This window comes from Triplophysa dalaica, chromosome 22 (genome assembly GCF_015846415.1).
Source record: "Triplophysa dalaica isolate WHDGS20190420 chromosome 22, ASM1584641v1, whole genome shotgun sequence".
NCBI lineage: Eukaryota > Metazoa > Chordata > Actinopteri > Cypriniformes > Nemacheilidae > Triplophysa > Triplophysa dalaica.
The window spans coordinates 13712849-13728806 of record NC_079563.1 but is presented as its reverse complement, the minus strand read 5'-3'; the positions used below and the strand labels follow the sequence as shown (position 1 = coordinate 13728806).

At 37.3% G+C, this 15958-nt stretch overlaps 1 protein-coding gene across 1 annotated transcript in view; it reads left to right on the top strand.

The window, feature by feature from the left end:
- LOC130411438 (homeobox protein PKNOX2-like) overlaps positions 1-15958 on the top strand; it is a 60931-nt gene that overhangs the window by 9417 nt on the left and 35556 nt on the right. The window contains exon 2 of the mRNA XM_056736057.1: positions 4215-4286. The gene's annotated coding sequence lies outside the window, so the exon portion shown is untranslated. The remainder of the gene's footprint in view (positions 1-4214; positions 4287-15958) is intronic.

Sequence of the window (15958 nt, the reverse complement as noted above, 5' to 3'; positions counted from 1 at the left end):
TCTTTTAGAGGAACTACTGTCATGTCAGTTTCAACGGTATATGATCAGTTTGTGTGTGTGGCAGACTCTTGAAACCATCTTAAGCCAGGGGATCCGATGAAAGCTCTGTGTCTGACTCTCCCATGTCCCAGCTCTCATTCCTGAAGTCCCAGGACAGGAAGCAGAGCGAGCTGCAGGACTCAGAGAGTGTCTGTGTTTAGGCAGATGCGAGATGCTGTTTGGCATGTACCCAAAGAACTCCGGTGAGCAGAGAGAAACGAAAGAACATATGAGCTTAAGGATGGAGACAAGATCAGTTGTAGTCACATTAGTTTTGGTAATGGAGAATTATTCCTATTTGTAATATTACTATGTGTTATAGATGATGGAGCACTGTGTTAGTGATGCAAAGATGTGAGTTCAGTTGCCAGGAAACATACATATTGATAATGTATACACCCACCTTGAATACACTGTAGATGAACTTTACTCTAATATCAATAGGTTTATGTTCAACCCGCGTTTGGTTAAATTAATTCAGAAAATTATTAGATTTGACCAATCAATGGGTTAAAAAACCCCAGCACATGTTAATTTGCAACCCAATATTTGGTTTTGTCGCATTTTGACCCAATGATTGGTTAACTTTTAAAATGGATGTGTTCTTTTAACACATTGTTTGTGTTATCCTATATAACACTTTGTGTGTTATTTTTAGGTCGTGTTTAAAGTAACACGGAATGTGTTGTCCCAAGAAATAAAATTAGGATGCATTCCGTTAAGGACAACAAAATTCATTTATTTTCCTTAACTGAACACAAAATCTGCTGTTTTCAACACAATTGTTTTTAGAGTGTTGAAAATAAAAAAATCGCGTTATCAATTTGTTTAATATCATTGCATTATTCAGTAAAGGAAACAGAAGCAACCTAGCAACCACACAGAACACTCTAGCAGCCTCCTAACAACTGCATAGCAACTGGCACGAACACCTTAGCAACCACATAGCAATGCCTTGGCAACCACAGACAACACTTTAATCTCACAACAGTGAGTTTTGCACAGAAAACCACTCCCCGTTTTTATTTTCAGCTTTTATTTGACAAAAGCTGTTAAGGTGATGCTGTTATCACATCATTCTAATGTCCTAATGTCTCATTATTACTTTGACAGATTCGGCCATTCAGAAACACACAGTTCCCATCAAGTCTTTCCCAAAAGTCTTTTTTTTAACAGTTGTCCTGTTTGGACTTCCAAAGTTTACTAATGTGAACAAGACTGCAAAAAAGACACCAGGATCCATTTCCAAGGAGATTCATGGGCCGAGTGACATATAGAGCACACTGTATACTTTATTAAACTCTTTAGTTGTTCTGTGTTTACATGTCGGTCTGAATGTAACTAAATAAACTATTGCTTTATGCATTGTGTGTGTTTATTTTGTTCTCGGTGTGTGTATATAAGTCTAATATGTGCGTGTGTTCCTCTGTGTTACTCTTGTTGTGTCTAGTGTGGCCTCCTGTGTCAGCTGCATGCTGGTTTAATGTGAAGTTTAAGCCCCTTGTGACGCCAATCGGGGTCCAGTTACACTTGTGGGAATACCTGCTATTGTGCCCTAAATCCCTTCTAATTCCCAGGAATGCTGCCATCATTCTTCTTAACCTCTTTCTCCTGCCACACTTAACTTCCATAAGTGATCTTAAAGGTTCATCTTGGTAACTTTAAAAGATATTGATTGTTGATACTCTCCACATACCTATTGTGCTATTTTGTTAGTTTACTTGCCAGGCAATGATAATTATTATTTAAAGATTAAATCTTTGTGATCAAAATCTTCTGATAGACACCAAGAGTGTCATTAATTCTTCAAGACATTTTCTTGACAGTGATTGCACCATTTTTGTGATGACCGTCTTCTGATACACACCGAGAGTCTGTCATGAATTCTTCAAGACGATTTTGACAGCGATCGCTATCGATCATTTCACCGGGAAAGGCCCGTTTCATATATTGCATAGAAATGCAATTACGTCCTAATGTTAGACACTTTATTAGAGGAGAGACATGCTGAATATGAATTGTTGTCATAGTAACAGGAAGTTCTGAACCCAAGAAGCGACTGTTTTGCTCAGTCTTTGAACAGCTGGGGGCTGGCACTGCTGAGGCATTGTGGGTAACAGCCTGAACCTTGCGTTTCTCAGGTGGAAATCAAGAGGATTTTTAGTCGCGTCTTAGCAAGTGTTTAAAAGAAAAGTTCAACCAAAAATGAAAATTCATCATCATTTACGCACCCTGATGTCAATTCAAACCTGTATGACTTTCTTTCTAGTGGTGCAAAACACAAAAGGAGATGTTTAGGAAAACGTTGGTAACCAAACAACACGCCCCCATTGATTTCCATTGTAAGCACACAAAACCATTGAAAGAATAGTGCCCAAACAGAAAATAGTTTTATAAATAGTTTTTTTATGTAAACTATCTCTTGAAAAATCATGAAATGATATGATGATAGCGTTATGTGTGATGATAGATGTATAGTAGATAGCAGACAGAAAAAGTCAATAAAAAAATGTTGTTGTGGTCTTTATTCAATTAATTTGTGGCGGTTTGCCATCTTTCTATTCATAAGAGAGTTGATATTTGACTTTATTGCACATCATCCAGCTGTTATTAAAGAAGCAAATGTGTATTATGCTATCATAGATTTAATAAGAAACATGTCTGATTGAATCAGGTGAATGTGCCAGGTAGTTCTTTTATCAACCCACCAACTAATCGTTTATCCATTTGCAAATGCTTTTATCCAAAGCAGGTATAAGTGTATTAAAGGTAGAAATTGGGTAAAATATTGGGTATAAAATGAAAATGGCTGACATCACAATAAATAGCTTATTAATAAACTAAGTTGCATAATCCCAAAGTTTTCTCGGGGTAAAATAATTAAATAAAAAGTCTGTACAAAATATAGTTTATCATTTAATGACTCGTTAAATGGCAAATCGATCCAAGCCATGTTTAATAAAAACAACTTGATAGTTCAGCATAATGGATTGTTATCTTGAACATGTTCAAAACATTGATCTACTATGAATATCGGTTTTGTAGCGGTGTCTGCCCCAAAAATTATATTTGCTCATCCCTTTAGATTTAATATAAAGCTTGTGTTTGTTTCCTGGGATTCAAACCCATGACCTTGGCATTCCCAGACATTCTACACCACATGATGTACAGATACAGTTATAATCCATTAAACATTTTGTCATTTGGGTCAGTCATAAAGTGTAAGTGTATCATTATTCACAGTGGATGGAGGGAGTGCAAGAGGTCGACACAGAGAGTTTGGGATTAGGTGTTTCACAGAGTCGTTCTGTGTATTCAGGAATGGGGTTTAGCCGGTCGCTGTGTGTTTGAATGAAGTTAAGGAGAGGGCAACCCACAAATCTACACTTCATCTTTGAGTCATGCACGTTTACGGGGGTCCTATTAATCAGTTTGTTATTTTGTAAATGATCTTTTGGTTTGCATGGGGTTGTGTGCGCAGAGGCTGTGTATGGGCTGTGTGTGTATTTGCGGTGGTCTTGTGAAACATAAAGGCTAATGCCTCCTCTGAGGCTGGTGAGGAACAGCATGATTAGCCCTCCAGCCCCCCGGGGGGAGCTGCAGTGCTCTTCTTGCTCTAATTCACTTTGACGTCAACAGGAAAGCAGACCGTGTCTCGTGGGGGTGAAATGGTGGGGGGCACATTGTAGACCGTATAGCCGTTGAGGGCTTTGGGGTTTAGAGGGGCTGCTGGAGGGATTACAGAACCCTAAAATGTTTTCTTTGTAATATGGAGGAAACCTGAGAAAGCTTTCGCACGAACCTACCAACCGTTCTAATGCGATGGTGGAGCATGGGGGGCTGGCAGACTTTGTTTGCCAACCTACCCAAGCTCGCACACACACACATAAGGGCCAAGCAGTAGGGTCCACACATACGTATATATCTTCACACGCACTATCAAATTACTTTTTAAATTGTGGGGTCAGCAGGCCCACGGGTATCACGCAGCATACATAAAAAAATTCTCTGAGCTTTCTTGTTCTCAAAAGCATGCACTGCTTATACCTAAATCAACATTTCTGTCCATTTACAAGTCTGTTGTAAGTAAAGTAATGATGCCGGGTTATTAACCCAGCGCCGCAGTCATTAGATCTGACTTTAAAGCAACTTAAAAGGTTTCTCTTGTGTTGTAGACTGTCTGGAGGGCTGTGCACCAGGAGACCCACACCAACATCAGATGCTCTGATGCTGAGAACAAGCAAACTGTAAGTTCCTGAATCAACACTTTCGATTTTCCTACGTAAACACGTGAGCTGCCTTTAGGCCGTAGTGAGCTGACTACATAGGCAGCATTTTTTGGTCATCATAGAATGCTGCCTTTGGAAATATATTTTTGTAGCCGAACAAGTGGGAAAGAAAAAAAGATTTAAATGAGGGCTGTTTACCGATTAATCGCATTAAGAATAAAACGTTTGTGTTTACATAACATATGTCTGTGCACATTAATTTTGTATTTATAAACACATACACATACAGTACATGTTTATATTCTTAGGTTGTATTTACATGTATTTATTTATATTTGTCAATATTTGAAATTATATAAAAACGTTTATTACTTTTTTATATTTGATATATTTCTTAAATGTATGATTGTGAGTGTATGTTTTTATGAATTAAAAATTAAAATGCACAGTACACAGACAGATATTTTTTAAACAAACTATTATTCTGGATGCGATTAATTGCGATCAATCGTTTTGACAGCCATAATTTAAATGAAATATAGAAAAAATTATCATGTCCATCGCATCATGTTATTTTGTCATGTAACCAAAATATTGTTAATGAAAATAAATTATATTTTTTATTTACAAGGTTAAATAGTGTGCAGACTGTTCTCTCATTTTCAAACAAATTAATAAAATAAGATCAATTATGCACGTTTTTGTATACTTTGCTATAGCAAATTAGTTACTTTTAATGTTGGATTACCATTAAATGTGTGGTGGTTGATTTGGAAAGGTGCTAACTTTTGCCTGCTAGCAATAAATTTATAATCCCACCTTCTATGAGCCAAAGCCATGCCTCCTCCAAACACATGTATGTATTTCGTAAATCCACGTAACGAATTACAAACTTAATCCATTAAATTCTTTTCGAAGCGTGTACATACATGCCCAAAAGAAAGAGAGCAACCGTGGTGTCGTCTTTCAGACCCTTTGCCTGCCGTCTCCATCGTGCAAAAGCTGAACTTGATGTTAATTCCAGTTTTTCCTATTTCATCAACCAGACGTTTTTTCCCTCACTGCTCTTTCAAAAACTGACTTTCGTTTTGTAGATTTACTTGTTGTCGGTTCCGCAGGAAAATTTGATTGTTGCTGATTGTCCGCCATTCACGCTACATTGACACAGCAGACGTGAGCGCACTGATGGTGTACGATGTCTGCTTAAACAGGGTGCACAGTGATATGCACAATACGTTGGCTGAAAATGTACACACGACCAGCCAGAATGTTTTGATTGGGTGAACGTTTTTTGGTCCTACTTCTTTCACAGATGATATATAATTATAAATATAGTATTTGACAACTATACTTCTTGTTTGCTATCAGGATATCAGAGATTTCCAACCAACATGACAAAAAAAAATCTCGACAGGATCACCCATCCTGCCTTTAATAAGCTGTGTTCGTCGACTGCAAGTCAGCGCATTTAGTTTCGTAAAATAGCCACTCTTGTGACCGATCTTTTCTTTTTTACTCTCAGTTTGAAACAAAACTGATTTACTTTTCGCGAATGCACAAAAAAGCTTTTGTTTCCTTGCATACTGTCTGTCATAATAGTTCTGTTTTGTAGCATTAATATCGTATGAAATTTGAGTAGCTTAAAACAGGCAAACCTGTCATTTCTTAAACCTGTAATATATATCTATCTCCTGGAATTGATCCTCGACGGTTTATTCAAAACGTGACTTTTGCAGATGAGTTCTGAGATGCTGTTTTTTGTCGGTCGCTGTTCACCTGCGATCACCCCAGCTGTGTTGTTTAAGAATTTGTTTTCTCTCTTTAATGGCTCTTTTTTTCTATATCCTTATAGAGTGCAAATTTGTTTGAAAACACAATTTGGCATTTTAAATGGTTCGTGGGCTCAGGGTGGTATTACGTCGTGGATGAGTGAGAGAGGGCGAGTACGGGGGAGACATCTGTGTGGGCCTAAGTGTGTGTGCGGGGTGATGGCAATATGCAGACGGGTTAACTCTTTGATTTTCAGAGGGAGTAAAAGCCAGGCAAGTCTCTTTAATTGAGTGTGAAAACAGCTGGGTATCCAGAGCCATTTTCCCCCACAGCAGCATGGAAGTGACTATCTCAATATCCTCCCGACTCTAATCGCTCATAACCCCAACTTCTCATCTCTCTCTCTCTCTCTCTCCCCGTCTCGCTCCCGAAGCCCCGCCGTGGATTGTTTTACGCTTAATTTTGTTAAACCTAATGAGATTTCCCTAATTAAATCTCCTCCTGACTGGAAACCTCTCTCTCCTGTCGAGAGAAGTGATTGTTTGTAGATCTTTTTAGGCAAATAAACATGTTTCTGAGAGAAAGTGAACACTCGAGAGAAACGGAAGGGGTCTGTTCTTTCTTTGGTGCACTCGCTGTCCTTCAGTTAATGTCTTTTACTTCATTTCTCACCTTTGCTCCTCATCAAATGGTCAATACTGATTCTTCAGCTCTCATCTTACACCTTCGCTGAAGTGCATTGACTTATACGTAATAGCGAATCTAAAAGGTGACGTATGTAATTTAAGCACCGTGTCCTGGGAGATCTAAGCTTCTTTCATTGTACGATATTGTCATTTATATAAGGGTGTATGAATATGTATGTGCTCTCATGTGCGTGTCCGACTTAAGTGTTGTGTAGGAAAGTGCCGCTGGGTGTGTCTGCCCCATTGAACCCTCTGAATAAAAGGCCTTGAGAGTATTGTTGACTGCGGTCATTGAGCTGGTATTGTGGATGCCCCCCGGGAGACTATTGTGGGACTCGACCTTCTGTTTCCCGTGCCGACATTGGAAAGCCAGTGCCAAGACGCCTTCACACACATACATACACGCCATTCTAACCAGACCTTGTTTTTCGTCCCCTCCTGTGGACTGTCGGGCGGTCTGCCCAGTTCTTGTGAAAGGTGCCCTCTGATTTTACCCCCTTGATCAGGTTTCTCCCACCAATTGCCCAGTTTGATGTGTGTAAGTAGGGTGAGGAATCAGGGGAGATGTCCTGGCATCTGGCACCAGCGAGCCACTAACAACAAGTACCATGTGGCTATTCACTATTCTGCACTGACTCTCTTTGCTTGGAATGTAACCGTCGCTTTGCTTTTAAATCAACTGTTGAAACACATGGCGGAAATGAAATGTGTCACAAATGCCTTTAAAATCTACTTCCAGCATGGTTTAAAGGTTTATTGAGCTAAATCAACCCGCCGTTTGATCCTAAATCAGGCCAAACTCAAGAGAATGTTTCAACACATCAAGAATACTAACATGTAACATTACATTTGAACTTTTATTGAAAAATTAAATGTATATGAATATAAATTATTTTTATAATCAAAATATCGATGTTATTATTATTATATATATTTTTGTTATTGAAACTATCAAGTCTGCTCTGCAATAAACACTATTTGAACTGCATCTAACAATAATATCACATATATCCGAGTGAAACCTGATCTTCTTCCATTGGGAATAGATTGGTTTCCTCAACATTTTGATCCATGTTTTTATTCTCACGCCGTTGGTTTACAGAGGTATTAACAATACCGTGTGTCATTGAGCGGTTGATTAGTATGATTCCTTTTGCTCTTTCTATAACAACCCCAACCTCATCATTACCAGCATCATCATCATTGGCATCATCATCATCATCTCCAGCACCCCTGGCCTTCACCCCGAGTCTCTTCCTCATCAGCCTCGATTAGCATTATGTTGATTTAGCCTAGCAGCCCCCACCAACTCAACGGAGGCTTATTAGGTTGAATATTTTTTTTATTTATTCCCGTTTTCTTGGGGTCCCTGTCGGCATTTCCAATTACTCTCGCCGTTCGGCTGTAATTGCCTCCGTGCTAATGGCTGCCAGACAATTGTGCTAAATGAGGTGAAGGCGCGAGGCAGCGAGCTCGACTTCATTAAGAGCTAATGGGATTTTATTGGGGGGACTGAAGACCCAGCTCATCAAAAAGGAGAGATGGAAAGAAAACAAAACAGATGGAGGAGAAGAGGCTGAGAGAGTTTTATAGACGTTTCTGCTTGTCTTAAGTTGTGTCGAACACGAATGTGCAGCCGTTTGTCTGCTGAATTCTCCATTGACTTTAATACAAAGCTAATAATATTTAATAATATGTATATTCTCTATCCCTTAAATCTAACATAAACCTCTATATTTTTAGTTTTAGAACGAAATCATTTGTTAGGTTATCCAAAGCTTATATGCTGCAAAAGGCCCGGTGCTTTTTAAAGCTTAACCTGAGGTAAGAACCGCCCTGACTGACTGACATGTAATGTGACCAATCATAGTTTGATTTGCTTTTACGTGCCTTTTGATGAGTTTGTAGAGAGATTATATTACATTATAGGCCTAGATGCATATATAATGACTTGTGCACATGTACACACTCAGCTAAGCAAATTTCAACAGTCATGTAACCAATTGTTGACATGCTTGAGAAGATGAGAGGTTTATATATCATTTTTCCATATATGGTACTTTATCCTGTATAATTCTACTTATACAAGAAACAGCACTTGGTTGACTTTAATCTGGAAAGTATTGTTTATTGAGGCGATTGTTTGAATGTAGTTTATCTGTGATAAACGATGCAGACATAATTTCTGTCTGAATGAATTATGCCGGATAGACGTTTAACAGATCGATTTGCGTTGATGTAAAGCAAAAGCGTGTAGACGCTTTCTTTGAACTGAGTCAAAATACATTGTTTATTTAAATCTAACCCAGAAAAGCACAAATCTGGTTTAGTTTCAAAATTTCTCTTACTCATTCCATCTGGTGTATGTTTGTGCATGTTTAACAGAGAGAGAGAAAGAAAGAAATGGATAAACAGAGCTTGTTCGTTTTTTGAGAGCTTTTCACACTTTTGAGAAACAACCTGACGTGGATGAAACGATTCCTTTGTGGGTGACTTAACTGTCTTTTGCCATGCTGTTCTGCTTAAAAAACAAATGCAGTGTTCTGTTGATGCTCTCAGGGTGTACAACATGTTTACTAGGAGCAGATGCTGTTTTTAAACTCCTCAAGATGCGCAGACCATGTTATTTTTATTCATGCTAGGGTTTATCATAAGTTGGTCTACAGCTTTTTCTTAGAAATAACACCCCCGTGAGATGAATTATTATTATGAAATCTGAGTATTTATAATTTTCATTTTTTAATTCATAAAATTAACATCGTTTTTTGTATCTGTATATATTTTTTAGTAAATTTGGTTAGATTATTATTTAAAACATCAATTTATCATCCAACTTAGTTTACCCAAAATTGAAAATTCTGTAATTATTTACTCTCCCTCTTGTCATTTAAGACTTTCTTTCTACACAAAAGATATTTTGAAGAAATTCGATAACCGAACGACGGCGTTATACATATGGCCTCAAAACCAATGCAAAGTTAATGGGTATCCCCGTTGTTTGGTTACTAACATTCTTCAAAATATCTTCATTTGTGTTCTGCAAAAGAAAGAATGTCATGCAGGTTTGATACGACGAGAGGGCGAGTTCATCCTTTTTGGGTAAACTATCCCTTTAATGTATTCAACATATACTGATTTTTAAAGAATGTTAAGATACATTCACTTGAAAACAAAAGAAAAAATGCATAACTCTTCTAAAATTAGATGGCATCTACCCCTAAAATTAGAGGTCAATGATGGGTCAATAGAAATGTTGTCCCAGGGACGTCATAGGATAATAATCCAAAAATATGTCCTGCTCTAATTGTATATTCTTATTATCATTCTTATATCATCTTTATCTGTTTAGAGATAGTTTAATTCTACAGTTGAAACAAACTATATTTAGCTTACTTGTCTGATATTAAATTTAAACCTGTCACCACATCATAGATGTGTGTGCTCAACCACAGGGCTTCAGCTAAACTGATTCAGAGACAGTGTTACTGTGTAATCGGGTTATCTCAGAGGTGGAAAAGAGAGGAAAGTCTATACCCTGATTAGATAAAAAGCATAGCTTCCAGCCATAACATCTAACCACAATATGACACCGGATAGGCTCTGGCAATGCAAAAAATCGGCCTCTGTTTTCATCATTCTCCTGTGTTTCTTTATTTATTTACTGTAATTTTAGATTTTTGAGGGGAACATCTGTTTTGATTCCAATGTCGGAAAATGAAAGTTAAATGGATCATGGTATAGATCGAGAGATGTTCATGATTGATGTGAATGGGAGATTTGAGTCTTCGCTCTACTTTTTGAGATAGTTGGCAGGACATTTTTAGGGAGAAAGTGAGAGTGAATGAGGAATGAGAGAGTCTGGCAAAGGAGCAAATGAATGAGTGAGGCAGAGAGCGAATGAAGGAGAAAGACTGTAAGATGAAAGATCATTTTTGCAAGGCATTTTAAGGGATAGGACGTCCAAAAATGAAATTTCTTTTCATACAATGAAAGTAAATGGTGACACAATGACACAATTTTAATCTTTTATATCTTCACAGTGTAGACTTTGTTTTTCCATTACATATTATTATTGGATTGTGTATACTATGCCGGGAATATTGTAGCGTCAGCAGGTCATTATACCAAAATAATATTATTATATAATAATATAATAGACAGCTATCTACAGTATGTAATGATATCAGTAAATATTGCCATTGACTGCCCATGCACCCTTGGTTACATCAGCAAAACCGAAAGTTTTTTATAGGCATATTACCTTTGAATAAAATACTTTTTAAATAATATACACTAATCATTCATTCACTGTAGGTAAAAAGGGTCAACGTTGCTGTCATGTTGACTTAATAAAAAAATAGCAAGGCCCTGTGTTAATATAAAGTGAAACTGAGCAAACAGTCATGTTTTTGTAAGTAGTGATAAAGAAATGCTGACTGAATAAACGGGCGAGTCAGAGAGAAAGTGAGGGTGAGTGAGTGAGTAACCCTGTCTCGGTGCTAACAGCTGTGTTGCAGCTGCCAGTGGCTCCTGCTGAGGGTGAGCAGCTCAATTCTCCAGGGTCAGATCTGTGGTATGGCGGTATCCGTGGCAACGGGCTTTGGGCCTGTGCGGCAAGAACAATCCTGCCTCTGGGAGCCGAACATTGGGCTCTGAGCTCAACACACCGGAATGTTCTACACCGAGACTGGGAAAAAGAGCAGGGAAAAGGGGTGAGACATTGAAATGAGGGAGGATCAGGGGTTGGATAAACATGGATGGGAATGAAAAAATAGAGACAATTGGAATATAAAGGAATGACACATGAGATTATACAGTGCGTTGAAATGCGTGAGTCAAAGAGACTGATAAGTTAAAGGAGAGTTTTTTGGAGGACACAAAAGCAGAAATGTTTAAAAAATATTTTGGGCTCCGCTTGCCATACACAGTTCATACATGTACACTGTAAACCCAGAAGTTGGCAATCTCAAACATTTTAGAGGTCCTTGGTTAAAGTAAACAGAACCTTAATTTTTTTTTACTGTTAGGTTAATGTTCTTACCAAATCTTAGTAACTGCGACTTAAATATTTAATTGATCATTTTTATGAAATTAAGTAGGCAGAACTTAAACGAATAAGTACAAAAACTTGCATTTTTAAGTGAACTAATCTAAATTCTTTCAGTTTCTTTATTTTGCCCGTTCCTAAGTCTTAATATGCATAAATCAAACACCTTGATTTATGCAATCCAAAATGAGCAAGAAGAGACTGATCTCAGAACTGGCATTAACACAGTTACTGCTCACTGGTAACATAACACATATTACGGGGAAATTGAGCTTTGCAGAGACTAGACATATGTACAACACTTCTAAACAATGTAACAACAAAACTGAAAATCATGTCAAACTCTTCTAAATATCTGAGAGAAGTGAACATTAAACACTAACAAGTCTTTAACTTTACTAAAAACATATAAAATAATCATATTTTTTTATTTACTCTCCTAATGCAGCATGACGCAAAGCATGCTGGGAATTAGAAAAAAATCCTTCTAGACCAATTGTGTTGAATTAACATGTTTAAATTAAGTAATTTGAACAATGAGCAAATACATTTTTTGAGGGTTTAGTCAAAACTTCAAGTTAATAAAAAATAATCTTTATTTTCAGGAAGTGTTTCAGGAACTAAAAATATTTAAGGAAGTAGAATGTTCTTTATAAAATGTACAATACTTAATCTGTTTGATTATTTTGAACATTTGTGTATACAGTGAATTCTTTTTCATAAAGCTTCAAAAAGGACAAAAAACAATGCAAATATTACAGCTGTAGATTGACTTGTTTGTTATTTTAAGTCTGAAGTTAAGCCAATATTTATTTGAGAAGCAGAAGACCGCAATTTAGGTTCAGTTAAATTTATTTACCTGCGAATGTTTTTGTTCAAAACTGCTGCATCAACATCAAGTATTGCCAAATAGTTTCAGGTGAATTAATCAAGATTTTCTGTAAAAGAGGACTTCAATTTAAGTCTTACACACACATTGGTAATGAAATTCAGCTCACAAATCAGATATTCTACTGTTTTAATACCCTTTTTGACACCTGCGTTCACTATGAGAACTAATTGGTTGCTGCATTAAGATAAAAAAATATCCTTTTAGTTCCTGAAACTAACAGCATATTGAAACATGAAGATGAGAAACAGCAAAAGAACTTCAATTTTCGGGTGACCTAATACTTTAATTAACAGCCCCAACATTTAAAGTTAGACCGCAGTTGTCAAGTTAACAGGCTCCTTCTTCACCGTCCCCTAAAGCAAGATAGCTGGAGTCGGTCTTATCTCCCGGCTCCAGCTCCGGTCCACAGCAGTCTAGCCTGCAGAGCCGCTCTGAGCCCGAACACATTGTTTCAAATCCAAAGCTTCAATACAAAAAATTATCCTTAAGCAGCAAACAGACACAAATCCTACAATGCTCATTTCAGTAACACACAAATCACATTTTATAGAAATATAATGTGATGGTCACATCCACGTCCTGTTGAGGATGAAGAATGCACATTTTTATTTATGCAGTAGGGTCCTTAAAGCCGAAAGCCTACTGCTTATTTATTGCAAATTTTATGTAAAAAATGTAACTGAAAAATCTACAAAAAAATTTTTTTTGCTTGAGCTGGACTGAACACACAATTTTTTTTTTTTACGATTTATGTAATCCTAACATCATCTGCGAATGTTAAAAAAGCATCTTTTGTACTTTTGCACTATGGACACGTATTACCAAATCCTAAATATTTATTTTTCATTTCACATCATAATGTTTCTTAATTACAAAATATTAAAATCCCCAAAATTTTTCCAGGTTAAATCCCAAATTGTGTGATCTCACAGTTTGGTCCGACTGACTAACATTCGTCTACACACCATCAGAAAACTAACTATTGAAATCACAGCATCTCTCCTCAACTTGCAGTTATGAAACAACCATTGTCCTCTGTAAAGACAGTTTATTTTCGAAGTCACACATTATAGCTGAATTTATAAATCTGCCACCCACAGTCCTTCTGGACGGCCCTGAGCGACCAGCTGCCTCCTGTTTGGCATTGTCATATATTATATACTCTCAAGATTTACATGTGCCGCTGACGAAGTGTTGATGAACTAATGAAAAGATGCACTAGATTTCCCGCTAGCTAGGTCAACAATGCCAGAGAAACTTCAAACTGACATTAGATCAACAGCAAAGTTTTTATTTTATATTCACGCTAATAAAAGTTACTTATGATGTTAATGTTACGCATAAGTTTCCGTGCTTTGTTAATCGAGTGTGCAAAATTCTGCATGCTTATCTTCAAGTCTACATGAATATTAATTTGATTAAAATTGTAGACAAGAGTTCAGGGAGCAAAACAAGGTAGGTTTACGCTTAAACAATCATTTCCAGTTTTCTGTCAAAAGGATGACGGAAAAATGTACAGAAAGATGCATGTGTTGGGGAGAGCGCAGCAAGAGTTTCCATGGCAACAGGCTTCCTGCGAAAAGGTCAATGTCGAAGGCAGACTTGGAAAAGCACAAGAGGATTATTGGGGATTTAGCGGCGAGTAAATTTTTTTTCTCTTTTTATGTATTTTTTGTCCTATCTGAATGACGATAAAAAAGCGGATATGAATAGCGCAATTATATTGCTCAGAAACGTTTCAGTCGTCCCTTTTTTATGATTTCTTGCCTTGCTCCTTTGAAGTGAAATTGAAAAGAGAAAGAGTGGTGGACGGCGACGGTGCCGGCTTTGTGCTTGGCGCTGATATGTACTCGTCTGCCCCCTCAATCACTCCCCCCCTTCCTTTTCCTCTCACTTTAATTAAGTCAGCCTCACTGCCATGGCTGCCAAAGATAATTGGAGTGGGTTTTGGATGCCATTTACTTGAAATGTCGCCTGTTTCTTTCTTTTTTTTTAATTCCTCGTCTCTTCACCGCCACGTGTACTAATTTTCTCTCTTTTTTTCCCGTTTCCGAGACAGGGATTAACCTGCGTTGGGTGCAGCGCAGGTATGCATCATTCCATCGCACACTTATACGAAGCAATTTATTAGCCAACTTTGTGGGCGAAGCTTTCTTTAACTTGCTCACTCATTTTTTTTATTTATTTTTGGAACAGGTAGCTTTTAATGATATATTTGTTATCTTGGGTAATTAGTCGCGCGTAGTTCGTTATCTTGTTGTCATCTTTTTTCCACATCACTTTTAAAAAGGTGTGTGGTTCTTTGGAAGTTTTATAAAGTTTGTGATGTTACTTTACAGATTTTATAAGTATTGGTCAAATAGACCAATTAACATAGAAAAGGTGAAGCCATCCGGGTAGTTTATAGGGATAGTTCACAAAGAAAAAAAAAATTCTCACATAATTTATTCACCCACATTACATTCAAAACCTGTATATGACTTTTCTTCTGTGGAGCACAAAAGAAGATATTTTGAGAAATGTCTCTGTGGTTTTGTGTCCATAAAATGGACGTCAGTGGGGGCCAATGTTGTTTGGTTACGGACAATCTTGAAAATATCTTCTATTGTGTTCTGCAGAAGATAGAAAGTCATACAGGTTTGGAATGACATGTAGGTGAGTAAGTTATAAAAAAATGTAAAGGTCCAGTCCAGAATTCACGATAGAGGTGTGGTTACGAACCCCTCCCTTACGAAGCACTACGGTGGCTGACAAAAAACTAAGATATCGTCACGTTTTCGCTTGTTATGTAAGGAAAGCGCTCTATAGAGTGTTAAGGGCTCCTGTAGAAACAAAATGGTGAATTGCATGTGATGGGACCCATGGTGTATGTAGATAGAAATTCTAAGGTAATAAAAGCAATGGATGTTCAGGAAAACCTGTTTAAAATCAATCCTGTTTGGTAATGATACGGGCAGAGTAAGTTCACACTACAGCTCCAAGTTTAAAACACAGCTGTGAGGGATAAATGTAAAGTCCTTCAAAGAGATGATTAGATTTTTTGTAATTATAGCCAAGAGATCAAATACATAGTGTCATACATACGCCCGCTGACGTAAATAATGATTTGTCTGAATAATCCCTGCTTTCATTGCCTATACTGCGATTTATTGCCTGTGATAAACTTTCATGCATTTTATTGACAACATCTGTTGTATTTTATAACTCAGATGTGTTCCTCTTTTATGAAGTGTTGTTATGTAATCAGGTGGCATAAACCCTTATACTTCCTTTTAAAATCTCCCTGTTCACAGCA